The sequence below is a fragment of the Stenella coeruleoalba genome (assembly GCF_951394435.1).
Source record: "Stenella coeruleoalba genome assembly, chromosome: 16".
In the NCBI taxonomy this organism is placed as follows: domain Eukaryota; kingdom Metazoa; phylum Chordata; class Mammalia; order Artiodactyla; family Delphinidae; genus Stenella; species Stenella coeruleoalba.
The window spans coordinates 3,465,516-3,483,428 of NC_137162.1; the positions used below are offsets into that span (position 1 = coordinate 3,465,516).

General features: G+C 43.7%; 1 long non-coding RNA gene across 3 annotated transcripts in view; it reads left to right on the forward strand.

The window, feature by feature from the left end:
• LOC307174968 overlaps nucleotides 1–17,913 on the forward strand; it is a 127,838-nt gene that overhangs the window by 37,979 nt on the left and 71,946 nt on the right. For 2 of the 3 annotated variants that reach the window (XR_013824218.1, XR_013824220.1), the window contains exons 3-4: nucleotides 2,311–3,053; nucleotides 4,324–4,398. This is a non-coding gene — a long non-coding RNA (uncharacterized lncRNA). The remainder of the gene's footprint in view (nucleotides 1–2,310; nucleotides 3,054–4,323; nucleotides 4,399–17,913) is intronic. The other variant, XR_013824219.1, reaches the window with a different exon arrangement.

Genomic DNA, 17,913 nt, shown 5'->3' on the forward strand with positions numbered 1-17,913 from the left:
CTCCGCGGCATGTGGGATCTTCCCGGACCAGGGCACGAACCCGTGTCCCCTGCATCGGCAGGCGGACTCTCAACCACTGTGCCACCAGGGAAGCCCTGGAATAGAAACTTTTTGAATTGACCTTGAACCTCTCCCAAGCCTTTCAGAACTGGCTGGGGTTTTCACAATTGCCTTCACACAGGTGTTTGAGCACAAAGGTAACACTTTCTTTAGCAACAGACAGTAAGAGCATCCGCACCCTCGATCTGTGGGATTCTGTTCTCAGAATCAGGATTAACTGGGTCATTTAGAGTAAACAGTTTCAGCTGAAGCTTTACATTTTTATGTGTAATTTTGCACACGTAACCACAGGTCCAGAGAGAAGTCAAAGTTGGGAAATGCCACTTAAAATTTTATTTTCTAATTTTATCAATTATAAATTTATAAATTTCTGGTTCTAGAAAGCTTTTATTTGGCTTTTTACTTTGCTTATTTAAATGCAATTCAGTTCTTTCAAAAAGAACAACTCCAGTTTCCTTTAAATGAATTATTTAATTATCTAATGGAATTTTTCTATGAAAGCCTTCATATAAGACATAGCAATATATTTAAATCAAATTTACATAGTTCCTCTCTTCTTGTCAGAAACAGTATTTGACCCCTGCAGCGTGGACCATGTTTTTCTAGTTTCCAGGCCAACGCATACGTTTTGCCATCATATACATTCGCAGCGAAGAGTGGCTTAAACGATCTGCTTTGCTCACTGCTTCATTATGTTACTTTACTGTTCCTGAAGACCTGACACAAGGCAAATTTACATTGCTGTCCTCCTAATTAGCCAGTAATCCTTAAGGATTGGAATGAAACATACCCAGAGTCATTTCCTTCTTCACTAAGTATGACGTCAGCTTAAGGAGACGGCGACTCCACAGCAGAAGTCGTCTTGGTGACGACAGCCCTCACGTGTCTGTCTCCCGGGTCACAATGCATTCAAAGCCTCGTGATGGTTTCTGCATCATCATATAGCCCATCACAGGAAATCAATCAATACCCTTTGCAGCTGGGGAAAATCTGCTCACTGGTTCATCAGACGGTAAAGATTCTTGTAGATGCTGCTTCTGTTTTTTAAATTAAATCACCTGTGCCTTTCTTGGCCTGCAATCCACACCCTGCCATATCTGCTGCACACTTTGGGTTGGAAACGTGTCCATGTCACACACATAGGATCTACGTGGCCCTACAGGCAGCCCGGGGGCACCGGTGCCTGCTCCCCTGGCTCTGAATCCTCTTGCCTCTCTGTACACATGGTTGTTGTCTCCCTCAAACTACAAGACGCTGCTCTTCACTCTGTGCTTGGGATCACTGCCGATTGATTTTCCCCAGTTCTTTCTTCCTAAATCAGTCCTGTCTCACCCAGGTCTTTCCTGTCGTACATGGCGATGTGTTTCAGAGAAGGCAGGTTATGTCCTCCTCCCCAGGGGTAGGTCAGGATTGGCCTAAGCCAGTGCTTCTTAAACTATTTGGACCATCAGTCACAGTAAGAGATTCATCTTACATCACAGCTTAACACACACGTAAACAGGTAGGAGTGTTTACACATGTGTTTGTATCTACATCTGGACTCAGATTTCTATTTAAGAAAATGGGAGTTGGGACCCACTCAGCTGGTTTCCTCAATTTTAGTTTACAATGTGTGCTGTGGTCTAAGCCAATCATGATGGTTCCACTCTCCTGGCTAGTGATTGGTTTAGGTGAGGGCATGTGATGCAATTCTGGCCAATCAGAAACTGAGGGGCTCCTGTGACAGGTTTGAATTACTAGCAAAGAGACATGAGGGAAGGGGAGTGACCAGTCCTTTCCTGCTTGGTGTCAGGCTGCCTGCTTCTGATGCCTGAAACTGAACAGGCCAGGAAAGAGGCCAGGGAAGGAGCCAGGTGAGATGGCAGAGGGGAAGAGGAAAGACAGCCCGATTCTTGGTTACGTTGCTGAATTAATCATTGCTCTCCCAGGCCATTTCAGGAACTCTTGTTGCGAGATAAAGTTCCCCATTGTTGAAGCCAGTTCAGTTGGAGCGTTCTGTTACTTGCTTCCTAACTTTCTTCACAGTGTCTAGGAATCAAATAATCTGAGCTGGAGGTCTATGATAAATGATGTTCATGGACCAGGGTCACAGGCCAATTCGAAGGATAAGATGAACTTGGAACCCTTTTTGTCCTGTTAAGCTGACCGAACATTTGTGGGTTTCGTGGCCTACGGGACTGGTTTTGGGACCTGATTCAGCAGAGACCACCGGAATGTGTGATTTGACCTTGTGGTTTTGCCTATTTGTAGGTAACCTGGAAGGTCCTCGACATGACGTCATTTGCAGTTTTGCTGAGCCTTACGTTTGGATTTTTGCCTGCCATGAAATAGATTTGGTACGTGGTAACTATGTAACAGATGAGCCTGGATAATTCAGCAGCTTTATGGTGTATCTTCGTAGTTCTCCTGTCTTTGTGGACTCATTGATTCTTTTTTTTTTTTTTTTTTCTGTACGCGGGCCTCTCATTGCTGCGGCCTCTCCCGTTGTGGAGCACAGGCTCTGGTCGCACAGGCCCAGCGGCCATGGCTCACGGGCCCAGCCGCTCTGCGGCATGTGCGATCTTCCCGGACCGGGGCACGAACCCATGTCCCCTGCATCGGCAGGCGGACTCTCAACCACTGCGCCACCAGGGAAGCCCTTCATTGCTTCTTAAAATGACTCAAACTCATTTTCTCATGTTGAAGTGTTATCTACCCACTACCTTCCACGCTCAAAAAGCTATTTATTAATGCGGGAAATGGAAAGAAAGTGGAGAAAATGAGGATTCACAGCCAAGAAACGGAATCCTGGACCGAGTTGGGAGTGAAATGTGGGCATCAGTGGCCCAGGCCCAGCACAAGGAGGAGACCCACGGAGGGGCTATAGGATTAAGAAGAGGTGACCCGGGAGACTGCGGGAGGGCTTCGCCCGGTGCACAGACTGCTTGCTGACGAGGGCTGAGTGTCTGTGGAAGCCGGGGAAGCATCCGTATCTGACTGTGCACTGACTCCAGGTAAGCTCGATGGGAATTATGTCCCTGGATGGGGGTTTGCCGAGGTCTTGGTCACGTCCCCAATGAATGTCAGGGTTTTCTAACCTGCAGCGTGTGAATGTTCTGAAGGTCACAGGGTGGCCGGGGCTCTGCTTTACAGGAGATGCGAGTTGTTCCTTTTTAGGAAATTGCAACAGTCCTTTTATTTTCGAGAGTCGCGCTTCCTGTGTGTCCTCATGGGCTTGTGTGGGCTTTCTACTTGGTCTCCTGTGACTCATCTTTGCTCAGGTACAGGGTTAGGTATATCAATTTCCATGGAGGTAATTAATGAAACAACAATGTATTAAGTGCCTACAGCATGAGGTGCTTGGTGGGTTCGAAGAGATGCAGGAAGCAGAGGCAGAAAGGGGAGAAGTGACTCCCTTGGTAATAGACAGGTAGCAATGGAGGATGTCGACCAAAGCTGGAGTCAGGGCTCCGGCCACTTGTCTGGCCTGTGCCCTGAACACCCGGCATCCCTCATCTCCAGGGCGTAGCATTTGCTCACAGCATCTGTGCAATGCTGGAGCCCGAGGCTGAGCATTGCACAGTGACAGTCTGCACCGAGCACCGGGCGCTGGTCAGTGCTGAATCCGCCTCCAGGTGAGGGGACTAAAGTGATGACTCGTCCTGGGATCATCACAATGGAGATGACGTACCTGTTTGTAAACTTACCTGTAGTTCAGGTGTGTACGTTCAGATATCCTTTTCAGAGATGTGACAGGGTTAGGGTTAAGGTTAGGGGAGGGAGCAGTGCAGGGAGAGCCCCGTGCATCAGGGAGAGGGAGCTTCAGCCAGGAGCAAAGAGGAGAAGAACTCAGAAGATTCCAGAGAAGAGCCTTTAGTGTGATGCCCAAGACCAGGGAAATGGGTTGAAACATGTTGCTTCGTGGTCTGCCAGAGACAAGAGGTACAGTTTTTAAAACGCGTTCTTAATGCTTTAATCACTTGGGGCGACTACAGAGTTTTAGGTCTGGAATTTATCGGTTTCCTTACTAACAGAGATATGTAATGTTTGGTGCCATGCCCAAGTTAATTAAAGTTAATTAGAAACTGGTTATGTGATTTTGAATAGATAAATTAGCCATTGTGCCTGAGAAAGGTAAATTTATTCTTTGAAGAGTCGAGTCAGCCCCCAAAGCACAGATTCCCAGAGGGCCTGCTGTACCAGGTGGAGTTTTGTCTCCTGTTGGGCCCAGAGGCTGAGACCGCATGGTCATGGTTCGTTTTCTATTCTCTGTCCGTCCCCCAGCTCGGAGGCACTGGCTTGTGGGAGGTGGTCCGCTGCTGGAGTCTCTTTCATTAACCCAGACACCAACAATTTGAGGTTTGTTGAAAAATTTTTTCTCTGATGTCTGTGTTTTGAAATTCCTGAGAAAACCCAGAGTACCCCCTTGAGGTGTTAATTACGCTGTAAAACCATTTGCTTTGGGGAATCTTATTCATTTATTCATCTTTCAAAACTGAACCGCCAGGATCCAGAGTAGATAACAGTTAAACATAAAGTGTTTTGCAAGTCCTTCAGCTGAAACTTAGAAATGTGTGCACGGTAAAAAGCTTGGAGTCGTCAGATTTTTGGTTTCAATCACTTTCACAGCATTGCTTGAACTCATCTTCCTTTCAGCCCCAAATGAAATAAATGATGCCAGTCAAGATGCCTTTTCTCCAGGACTAAATTGTAAGTGCCTTTAGGGCAGGAGAGGCTTATGGATTTTTTGCACGTTCCTGTGGATTCTAGAACCTTCCATGAGTTTGGTTCTTCTATGTTTGTTAAAAGTAAGTGTGGTGCACGATGTTTGAAACACAAATTGCTGGCCTTTCTGCGATGGTGACAGGGTTCATTAAAACCCAGATGTCCTGGGGTCTGAACACCCCAAGTCCCAGCCTCCTCCAAGTTTTCGGGGCTGCAAAGTGACAACATTGTCATTAGCAACTTGAATGCATGGCAGAAGACAGCAACTTAACAGAGTGAAACTTTAAAAATTAAAACTGGAAAAACAATTGTTATTGACTGAAGTGGAAAGTGAGTTGTCATTTGGAACTAAGTTATTTACAGCCATCCCTGGGGCTGTACCCAAACCACGTAGATGGTAAAAAAGATGCTTCTAAAATGTCTTGCGAAGCATGGAGTTTTCCAGTATCATTTGGAAGCACTCCAAGGAGCTCTTAGGACTCATCCAAATGCCTGCACGCAGCCACCATGCAGCTGACCTGCAAAATACGAAGAGATGGGGCCTGAGTACCAGCGGGTGAGTGCGATCCAGAAAGAAATGTAAACTGTGTGAACACAGCCCTTTATGTAGGGATTATCATTCAAATTTTAGGCAGACAGCGGGCAAAATGTAATCACTTTTCAGCATTACTGTACTGTATAAGCATATTAGGAGAGCTCTGTGATGGTAATCATGGAGTGAACTGGAAACCACCCCTAATTAAACTGTCTGCATCCCCCAGCATTTTCTTGTAATGATGTCAAACCGTGTAGCAATTAGTTGCACCTCTACGAATGTAAACACTGTTGTAAATCATATAAACTTAACCTGGCTTCCTCATTGAAAATCTCCTGAAAAGGAATTAATTAGCTTTGTATGTTTTGGAATCACAATTTATAGGATCATTTTGGAATCTTTCACTGAAATGAAATTCATTTTTTTTCCCTGCGATTCGTTCAAATGGCATCTCTCTCGCAGGGCGCTGCAAAGGAAGAGCCAGCCCAATTGACTTATCTTCATTTTATTTCTGCGACGACCAGTGAAGTGTGGAATTTAGGATGGGGGTTTACTGAGTTAACCCAGTTTTAAGATATTTTTCTCAAGAGGAAGGTATCTATCGTGTGAAGGCTGCGTCTTTCCTGCGTTTTCCGCTTTCCAGACACTGTGGAGTGTTTCAGGCTCATCTGAAAGTGAAGTTCAGGCATCCAAGCAACCTTGATGCAGCTGCACGTCTTCCTGGCAGACACCAGCTCGGAGCTGTGTGGGAACAGCTCCGGAGGAACTGCGGGAATCAAGGGAAGTGGCCGATTCCAGACAAAGAAATTGAACAAACACAACAAACGCTCAAGTGTTTTTAACTCAGTGGTCTTTCCTCCGCCGACAGGGAGCACAAAAGAAAAGGGAGCCAAGTTTCAAATGTAGCATGTCTTTGCTGGAATTTTCTTGCTGGAACCTTGGATCCTGGTGGTGGATGGTCTACCTGAGCCATCAGCTACATAGCACATTTACGGTTATTATATTTTACAGGTTGATAGATTTTTATATTCTGTCCAAGTCAGGATCTTACACCACCTGGTTTATTATTTAGTAATTTACAGTGCAGTCAGGCGTGTTTGGCTTAATGTAGGATAAACTTATAAATCTATTGTTCCTCCACTTGCCAGGGTTGGTGTGCGATGAACTACAGAGCTGGATGCGTCCATACATTTCAGCTCCGCTTTTTTTCTTTGATAGGGAAGCAGGCAATAGATAACACAGTGACAGTAGCATCCCAGGGGACAGCAAAGTGTGAGAGCAACACCACGCCAGGTTAGTAGGTCATTATTGTGTGAGCCGTGAACCATTAATGGACTGCTACGCCCAGCTCAGTCTGTGTCAGATTATGGCTCTTGGCAGGAGAATTGTTACCTAATAGCTAACTTTGCTTCCTCCCTATCGTCTTATTAGCTCTTCTGATAAAAATGTGCACAGGTATATATTAATAGGGGGCCTCACTGGAAAAAGGCCCGATCCTGGTAATTTCCCCCATTTCTGCAAACAATGCCTGTAGGTTGATTCTGCTCAGGGAGTTCTTCTAGGGAATGACATTCATTCACAGGTTATTTTCGGACGTCTTGTAAAGTACGTGGCCAAACGCGTGGTGCTCACTGATGCAAAAGACTCCGCGATTAATGTTTTCTGTTGATTATGTAGAATGAAGAAATACTGGGAGTGAAAGAGAGCTAAGAATTTCCCCCTGTTCCCATCACCCAGACTCTTCAAACAACAAGAACCCTGACATACTTTTAAATTCCGGGAAATAAAGTCCACTCTTCTTGAAACCAAACCCCAGTAGCAATGACCAGGTGGCATTATATAATTTTTATCATGTATAAAATAGACAAGAAAAACATATTGTTCACGTGTGGCTTCAGATAAAAGCATGTTTTTCTAGGAAACGTATAAAGAATCCCTAGTTTTTGAGTTATGATGGCAAGAAGTTTATACTGTGTTTTGGGGACCCGTGGTAGAATATTTCTGCCATCTTTTGGAGGAATAAAGGTCACCACACAGTTTCTTTCTTGTTAGTGGGCATCTCCAGACGGAGTCAGGAAAATGAAGGATTCCAAGATGTTTTCCAGGAAAGATGAATGTGCAGGTGAGTTTGGATTGAGATTATGCCCCTAAATCCCTGTGCTGGATTATGCCAGTCATTTTTGGAAATTCTCTAGGATGTCAAGAGTGTGAAAGGGTATGGACAGCAAATACGAGGGAAATCCTTTTAACCAGATCGGCAGAAAGGAGCTTAGCAGAGTTGACAGTGTAAAGAAGGAGCTATGAAGACCACTGGGAATCAGCCTTGGTCTGGGTTCAGCCCTGGACCACGTGCTGCTTTGCTGCTGTTGGCGCGGCTGCAGTGTGCTTGCCGAGGCGGGGAACCGGCTGGCACGACCGCAGCACCGTCCTCATTTCACTGAGGCTGTGACAGCAAAGGCCGCTGATGGAGACCGCGACTTTCATCTGCTGAGATGCCTGAGGACGAGGAGCGTGCCTGCAAGGGCTGTTAAAATGGGCTTTTAATGATACCGTTTGATAACATTTTCTTGTTTGATAAAGCACCTATATAACGAAGTTAAGTACCGAATTAATACCCAAATCTATTCTAATCCAAATCCCATTATTCATTCCTGAGTGCCTATGTGCATGTACGTACGTGCGTGTTTCTATATAAAGGATTATGTTGCCCCCCCGGCCACATCATCACCCCAACATACACACGGGCAATGGCCCGGGAAGCCTGGTTCCCATGGAGTGATGCGTCTGGGGCCGCTGCAATTCCACACTGACCTATGACCCAACTCCAGGGTCTCTTCATCTGCACCTCCTTTGGACTCCACCATGGATTTAAGTTTAATAAAATCAAAACTGAGTTTAATACACATCGTGTCTTACAGAAGTATTAATGTAATTTTAATCCTGAGATCTTTTTCTCCCTTGTCTTTATTTTGTTATTACTGGAGCAAAGACCTGTAGGATAAGATGCCTGAAATACTTTTCATTTAATGATTAATTCCTTATTTGCCTTCCTAGCTAAAAACACTCAAGTCATTATGGTTTATTACAAAAGCTCAATTGATATTCCAAATCTTTCATTAACAATATGACAAGGGTGTGAGGAAGCATGCTATCACGTTGTAATCACCACCCCTTTGGAAGCCTTAGCCCGTTTAATTACTGGATAAAGGACATTTTAGGAATAAAATCTTGGTCTTGGGAAAGAAAGCTGATATGGGTTGAGACACTTTCATCATGAATAAGTTCTGACAAGGAACAAGACAGAACCACTACCCACCTACTGAAATGGCTAAAATTCAAAATAAATAAATAAATAAATAAAAACAGATGATACTGTTGGCAAAGCCGTGGAGCAGCTGGAACGCTCCTGCACCGCCAGTGGAAATTAGAAACGGTACCGGCACTTTGGAACACAGCTCAGCAGGCTTCTATCCAGTTAAACATAAAACCGAGCAACCCCACTCCTAGGAGAGAAAATGAAAAGACATGTTCACACGAGTGACTTACCCATGGATGTTCATAGCGGCATCATTCATGATAATGAACGCCCACACGCTATGCTGGAAAGAACCAAATGTGCATCAAGAGGTGAGTGGATCAACAAATTCCAGGTGTGTCCGTGCCAGGAATGCTGTGCGGCCACGAAAAGGACATTGTTGTTGATACATCCGGAAGTGTGGCTGCATCTGAACAGTCCGTGTTAGGTGGAAGGAGCCGGACACACAGAAAGAACGTACACACGGACATGAAGTCATTCGCATGAAATACACAGAAAGAATGTATACACTGACATGAAGTCATTTGCATGAAACACACAGAAAGAATGTATACACTGACATGAAGTCATTTGCATGAAATACACAGAAAGAATGTATACACTGACATGAAGTCATTTGCATGAAACACACAGAAAGAATGTATACACTGACATGAAGTCATTTGCATGAAATACACAGAAAGAATGTATACGCTGACATGAAGTCATTCGCATGAAACACACAGAAAGAATGTATACGCTGACATGAAGTCATTCGCATGAAATTCTGGGGAAGATACTGTCAGAAAGCAGGTAAGTCGTGCCAGGAGCAGGGGTAGGGGAGGCTATGGCTGCAGAAAGGCACGAGGGAAGCTTTTGGGCTGATAGAGATATGTTGGTAACGTGATGGTATGAAATCGCCAAAACCCGTCTAACTGTGTGATTAGAATGGGTGAAGTTTATTATATGTAAATCATACTTTATTAAGACTGGTCAAAGTAGACAAGACTGAATATTTAAAATACAGTTCCTCCCTTTAAAAATATGACTTGAAAGCCAGAAACCATCCTGGGTAAGACGGTGTGTCTGAACACATCTGTGGCAGGAAGACAAAGTGAAAAGACAAAGGGATGGCTGGGGGAGATATCTTTAAACCATGACTGACCACTTTTCTCCACTCTTAAAGTACTCTTAGAAAAAACGTCAAATCAGTAGAAAATCATCCAGCAACCACCTCGTGGAAAAATAATAATAATGGTAACTAACACGTGTTGGGAGCCTGCTGTCCTCTGACACTCACCATCCAAAGTGTTTTATATTTTAACTGACGTGTGGTTGGCTTACAATAAATTGCACGTATTTCAAGTGTAAAATCTGATAGGCTTTGACATATCTGTGCCTATGAAACCATCACCGTGATCAAGGTAATGAAATATCTATTGCCCCCCAAAGTATCACCCCCCAGAGTGGTGCTTTTTGATTCTTCTTCCTCTGCCCAGATACCACCATCCCCAGGCAACCACTGATCTGCTGTCTGTCACTATGTCTTAGTTTACATTTGCTAGAATTTTACATACACGGAATCCAACCGCGTGTATTCTTTTCTTCTTTGACCTCTTCTACTCAACAACATTATCTTGAGATTCGTCCATGTTGTGTATCAGTAGTTCCTTTTCTTTTAAAAAATGGTTTGTTCATTTTCGTTGCTGTGTAGTGTTTCGTCGGATGGATATGCCACAATTCATCTGCTCACCTGAGGCTGGAAATTTGGAACGTTTCAGGTTCTTAGCTATTATAAATAAGCTTCTGTGAGCATTTGTGTACAAATTTTATATGGACACATGCTTTCTTTTCGGTAAATAATTAGGAGTAGAATAGCTGAGTCACATGGAAGGTGTACTTTTGAAGCCGCCAAACTGTCTTCCAGAGTGCTTGTACATTTTCCGTTCCCATCAACAGTGTGGTTCCGAGGCTAGTTCCAGAATCTAGCCTTGGTATGGTCAGTCTTTTGAATCTTAATTAAGCTAATATGCATGTAGTAGTGAATTATTGTGGTTTTAATTTGCATTTTTCCAATGACTAATTGTGTGAAGCATCTTCTCATGTGCTTATTTTCAAAAGTATATCTTTGATGGAGTGTCTTTTCAAATCTTTTGTCTAGGTTTAAAAATTGAGTTGTTTTCTCCTTATTGAATTTTGAGAGTACTTTGTATATAACTAATAAGGTTCTTTATCAGGTATATGCTTTGTTTGTAAGTATTTTCTCCCAGTCTATGGCTTGTCTTTTCATTGACTCAGCAGTGCCTTTAGCGGAGTAGAAGCTTTTAATTTTCATCAAGTGTATTTTATTGGTTTCTTTTTTTTTTAAATTGAAATGTAGTTGATTTACAACACGGCGTTAGTTTCAGGTGTACAGTAAAGTGATTCAGTTACACTGTTAGTTTCTTTGTATGGGTCATACTTTTTGTGTAGTCCCTAAGAAATCTTCGTCTAACTCAGCATCCCCCAAATTTTCCCCTGTGTTTTATTCCAGAAGTTTTATGGTTCAAGTTTTTACATTTAGACTTTCTCCATTTTGAGTTCCTTTCTGTTTGTGGTGCCTGTGGATATCCTTCCTCCATTGAACTGTCTTTGCGCATTTGTAACAAATTCATTGTCCACGTATGTGTGGATCTGTTTCTGGACTCCATGGCATCAGTCTCCTTGTCAGTCTTTATGTCAATACGACACCAGCTTGACGTCTACAGCTTTAAGATAACACTTGAAGTCAGTTATTCCTCTAATTGTGTTAGTTTTCAGAGTTGTTTTGGCTATTTTAGGTCTTTTGCGTTTCCATATGCATTTCAGCATTAGCTCGTTCATTCCCACCAAAAAAACCTCTGGGAATTTTGGTTGAGTTTGTGTGGAATTTATAGTTCAGTTAGGAGACAGCTGGTGTCGTAACAACATGGAGGCTTCTGACTCATGAACACATTACATTTCTGCACTTATTTGGGTCTTAATTTCTCTCAGCAATATTTTGTAGTTTTCAGTTACAGGTCTCGCAATCTTTTGTCAGAGTTATCCCTAAAGATTTCATATATTTTGGTGCTATTGTAAGTGACGCTATTGTTTTTATTTTAAATTCTGATTGTTGCTAGTATATGGAAATACAATTGATTTTTGATTTTGATTATGCATCCTGTAACCTTCCCAAACTCACGTATTAGTTTTAGGAGTTTTTGTATGTTCCAGATTTTCTACCTAGGTGCTCATGTAACCTGCAAATAGACAGTTCTGCCTCTTCCTTTTCAATCTGGATGCCTACTACTTGTTTATTCTTTCCTTGCTTTACTGCCCTGCGTGGAACCTCTAGTACCATATTGAACAGAAGTCTGAGAGCAGACATATGTGTCTCAATACTGATCACAGGGGAAAGAATTCAGCCTCTCACCACTGAATGTGATGTTGGCTCTAGGTTTTTCTTAGATGCTCTTTTTCATGTTTAGAAAGTTCTCTTCTATTCCAGCTTTGATGAGAGCTTTTATCAGTATTGGATGTTAGATTTTGTCAAATGCTTTTTCTGAGTTTTCGAGATGATCTCATGGTTTTCCCTTTTTAGTTTGTCAGTATGGTGAAGCACACTGATTTTCAAATGTTAAACCAACCTTGCATTCATGGGATAGACCCCATTTAGTTGTGTTGTATTATGCTTCTTATATAAGTGATTTAAATGTATTGTTTCATTTAATTTCATAACAACCTTATGTGGTACAAATACTATTATTCCTGTTTCTCATCAGAGGAAGTTGAGGCACTGATGACTTTGTCCCTTGACCAAATCATCTAACAAGAAGCACTTGGATAGATCTGGGGGGGGTGGTCTAACCCAGCAGTCCCCAACCTTTTTGGCACCAGGGACTGGTTCCGTGGAAGACAATTTTTCCATGGACCAGGAAGGGGGGCTGGGATGGTTCAGGCGGCAATGCGAGCGATGGGGAGCCATGGGGAGCGGCAGACGAAGCTCCTCTCGCTCACCCGCCGCTCACCTCCTGCTGTGGGGCCCGGTTCCTAACAGGCCGTGGACCGGTATGGCCCAGGGGTTGGGGACCCCTGGTCTAACCCAGAGCCTGAACTCTTCACATCCAGAGTAGAAATGCAAACTAGAATATCACTGACACACTTTCACCGGTATGCATGGCCATGATTAAATATAGTAACAGTATTTAGTGCTGGTAAGGGAATAGATGAAGTTATAAATTTCTAGTAGGAAAGTAAGTAGATATAAACCTTCAGAGGAGAGTTTGGTAATATCTCTGAAAATGTGAAATTTGTACTAACAAGATAATTCAGTGTATGTGCAAAGGTGTCTACGCAGTGCTTTTCATTGCAGCTTAGGCGATAGGTACATTTTAGAACATGAATAGGTGGAATACTGTGGAACTGTTAAGATGACATTTTTTTTTCACCTGGGCATTTTTCCACTTTAATAAATGTTATCAAAGAAGCAGGTTGTAAGTCAATGTATGTAGTGTGATCCCATTCATATAAATCTAATCTATTTATGCCCATCCGTAGGGTCAAGAGACAAGCCTGGGAGGATCCCCCTCAGTAAGAACAAATAATACAGTCATTTTTGTGTGTTGGGGGTGGAGGGTGGGAAGGGAGAAACGCAGGGAGAATGAAGGTGTGCTGTGGTCCCGTGCTGTCATGCACCCACTGCGCTGCCTGCAGTTTCCCAAGGAAGGAGAGTCCCTCACGTCGAGTAGCACCGAAGCTCTTCCAGGAGAGAGAGCCATCGGGAGATGCCATGTGGAATCCCTAGAGTATTGTCAAAGCTCAAGGGGAATGGAAGAATGGCCCACTGAGAGTAAAAATTGTCCTGGAAAATCAGGACACATGTTTGATAGATTCGTATACTCTGATTTTGTGTAAGTAGGATGACACCTGGGTTGTGGCACATAGACTCTTAGGGAGCTGAGCATGTTCCAGAATGAGGCCAGCCCCCGCTTGTTTCTGTTTCTGGTTGTCTTTTTTTCCCTCCAGGATTTAAATGTGTTGAGATGCAGTGGGCTGGATCGTGGCTCTGATATGGGTATCTCACTTAGTTCCTGCAGTTTGGGTAAGGTCCCACCTTGCTGTGCACTCCACACCTCCGGGTAAAACCCTGATGAGTCGCAGTCCTAGACAGGACCTGTGAGGAGCGCTTCATGGTGGGAGGCATGCTTGAGACGCTCTCCAAGTAATCCTTCACCCTTGTTCTATACATGTAGGGGTAATTATTCGGTCACCTGTGAGTTTAGATAATCTTGTCCTCAGCCAGGTCTTGCTTCTCCATCCAGACCACAAATGGGGTTGATCAAATCTTTACCCCAAAGCAAGACCATGTCTGTCTGAAAAGCTCCCTGATCTCCAGATCAGGAAAGAAACATGGCAACTCCAAGTGGTCATTCTGTCTTCACTGCCCAGCAAACCTGCGTCTGCTCATGTCTTGGCTTTGTTTCTGTCTGTCTGCCCTCGGGCTCTCAGCCTTCCCCCCATAGCCTGCTTCCCGCACATCCAACATCTTATTAAACAAAGGCGACTGCCGACATTTAGAGGAAGAGCGAAAGCATTATCTTCCCTGTAGGTATTTCTAAACATCTGGATTATTTACGCCAGGCAGACAAAGTGTCCGAAAAATGGCTGCTTTTCCCTCTTTCGTTCAGGGGTCAGCAAACTTTTCCTGTAACCGTCCGGATAGTAAATATTTTAAGCTTTGTGGACCATAGAGTTTCTGTCACCACTACTCAACTCTGCCATTATATCAGGAAAGCAGCCTCAGACCATATGGAAACAAATAAGCATGGCTGTTTCAATAAAACTTTATTTACAGTGGAAGGCAGTGGCCAGATCTGGCCCCACTGGCTATAGATTGCCACTGCTCATCACAGAGACGTAACCTAAATCTCAGCTCCAAAGAGAGAGACAAGCAGAGCTGCACTGAGGGCATCAGGAAGCCCCCTTAAATGAGAATCATTGGCACCTGGCTTTTAACCCGTAGAGTGAAGTTGTTCCGAAGTAGCTCTTACTGCCCTACACCCTCTCGTGCCAGCATAGGACCCTTTGTTTACAACTGATACCATTATGAATGTTCATCTATTTCCTGAGATGTTTTTCCTTCTTTCTATTTGCAATATGGAAAATGTTTCCTTTTCTCCCCCTACTAGCTCCATTTTCCCACATAGCACTTTGCTTTCATCTTGTCGATTTTCTTATACATCTTTTGGTTTGAGGAACCACTATTTTTATAGCTGGTGAAGGTGTCTCAGTTAGACAACAGCACAGGCCTGAACTGTTTCATGCTCACAGCTAATTCCCTTCCAGACTCTCACACGTTCTCTTTGGAACCGTGAAATAATGTACTTGTGAAATGTTCACACATGCTAAGAGCAGAAGTTTTGGACGTGCCATGTATGTTTGATTTTCAGATCGTTTAATTCTGTTGCCTCAGAGAGCCATTTGGTTTGTGGTAAGAAGGGTTAGCACATTTTAATACTGTGAAAAAAAGTTCTTTTCACTAGTAAGCATCTTCTAAATGACTGAAATTTTCAGGTAACTGAATTTTTATCAGTTTTTGGTATCTAAATTTCCCAACTTTAAAACAAATAGACGAGTTGGCATGCATCCTCTAATAATGAGACAGAGTGGCTTTGCTGGAAAAAAAATAACTGAAAATGTTGAGTAAGTGGAATTTTCGGGCATAGCTCTGGTGACACCGGGGTTCCAGCGTGCAGCCTGAAGGCTGGTTTTTCCTCACCCAATGTTCTTCCCATCCTCCAATGCCTGTGAGATCACCATTCATTTGCCTTCATAAGTTGATAATATTTCTTCATCTGCCACTCGATCAAAAGCAAACTTGAGGGCAGGGTTTGTGTCTTATTCTCATTTTTCGTCAGCGCTACATTGGATGCACTGCACATAGTAGGGCCTCAGTAAATGGCTATGACATTGACGGTGCAGGAGGACAGCCACCCTCAGCATCAGTCAGCAGAGCATAGCTGCACATGAGGCTCAGCTCTGCAGTCCTTCACTTATAAGTTCCTAACCTATAGAGGATGCAGAAACATCGTTGCAGTGCCCCTGCTAGCTGACCCTCCTTCCTGGGAAGCTGCCATCAGGGCAGGCTGCCTGGGGAGAGAACACCTAGGCTTTTATTTTGTTTTTTAAATTCTCTGGCTGTAGAAGAAGGGCAGGAGCGGATGCGGAAAAAGCATCAGTGCAGCGAGTGCCCCTGGGGCCGTTCTGGGCTCCACATGGGGTGATAGTCTTTTCCTAGCCCAAGTCTCTGCCCTTGGAATTTTTACTGCCTACTACAGATTCCTCTAGCTAGAGATCCTTTTGCTTAACAAGTATTTTCAGGAAAATACTGAACTTCTGGGTGGGTTAGATCAATCATCCATTTGATGAATAGATACAACCCCAGATATGGGATACATGTTCTCTGATCTTTTTGATCAAGAATTTCCACTGTAAAATTTTGAGCGTGGACCTCCAGCATAAGCCTATTTATTTTATTTATCAATTATATACATGTGCTATTGCACCAATATATTATGTGTTTTAAAGCGAGCGTGAAATATTAGTTAAAATAAGAAAATAAAGAAAACTACGATTTCTTTTGTCTTTGTCCTCCCCTCTGGAGAGCAGTAGTGAGGGGCTGTCTGAAGCCAGAGCGGCACATCCCTCTCTGAGGAATGGAGACATCTTTGGGGCCAGACCTCCCACCCCGTGGACCACACCCTACCTGCTTGGGCTCGAGCTCACCTGTCTGGAAGCAGCTCTCAGCTCTTGTGGTGACATTGCTTCTACAGGAGCAGGTGTGTCCAGGCCCAGCCAGTTGATGACAGAGGACTTCCTGGGCGCACCTGTTCCCATGGTGGGCGCTGTCTCGGGGACCGCGGAACAGTGACCTGAGCCTGGTGGCTTGTGGAGTGATCCGCATTATCCACTCAGAGAGCCTGCACCCAACCAGTGCTCCTGCTTCCTCGTGATCGAGACATGATCTAGCTTAACTGATGTGGTGAAATATGTCTACATACATAGGGTGTCCGAGAGGTTGTGGACGCAGTTTCATAGCAGATCGTTTTAATCACCAGATGGGAGTTAGATTTTCTGAGGAATCCCACATTTAATCCTTTTGTAAAGAATCTCTCTTAGAAAGAAACCACCACTCCCTTGTTTTGTCTGCTTGGTAACCTCTGACTTTGAAGATAGGCGTGGATTAGAGCAGGTACCTACTTACCTGATGTCCTGCCGCCTCCCTGCCCTCAGAGTAGGATTAATGGCACAGAAGACAAGGTCACGGATTTTCAGCTGTTTGGAAAAAGCTTGCTGTCATCTAATGAAGTAGAGCTTATTAGCATCCCTTTATGCACCTTTCATTAAACGGGCATGGAATGACCTCCTTGTCTGTGATTCGAAGGCCAGGTTACTTGTAGGGATATAGATTCACATTGAAAGCCCCGGGTCTGGGGATCCAAGGAGCCATGATTTTTGATCAGGGTTGGGGACACCCACCCTATGGATCTGACCCATGTTTGCTGGATAAAAGCCGATGCGAGTGAGGGCCTTGCCCCAACCGCCTGCGTTTTCCATTCCTGACCCCCCACTCCCCATGTGTGCATCGTCTCAGGTGTACAAATTCCAAGAGAGTTTCGGTGATGATGATGATGGTGATTTTGTGGGTGTATTTGCAGACCCCCGGCCAGGAGAACGTGGCTCCCTGAGGGCACGTGCATGTGTCATGGCCCTTCAGAGGTGCCTGTGGTTGTTGAGCTTGTAGTATGACTCATAAGGCAGAAGAGACATTTACAGTATTTTCTTTTCCTCTTGTAATTAATACCTCTTAAGTTGTTTAAAGAAATACAGTACAATCACCCTTTTGAACAGGGTTATAACAACATGATCTTTAGAAGTTAAAAAACAGCTGGTTCCACTCAAATTCTAAATACATTAAAACAAACTTTGAAGTAAATAATCTGAGTTTCTGTTTTCATAAATTACAGTGATAACATGTAAATTTCTCCATTCGGCCATCTTTACATAAGCCCTTTTGTGCTTCCCTCTCCCAAACTGTGAACATATTAGAGATTCTTTCAAAGAAATTGTAAATATACTTCTCTTTAAAAGTAGATGCAATAGATCCAGCTGCATTTAGCTCATATAATCAGGTGGCCCTGAAAACGTGCCATGCCTAATACAGGCTACAAAAAAAAAAAAAATAGCAGAGTTTTTTTTTTTCTCCCCCTCTCCTTTAAAAAAAAAAAAGGCAACATTAACTGTTTCACAAAAAGTTATT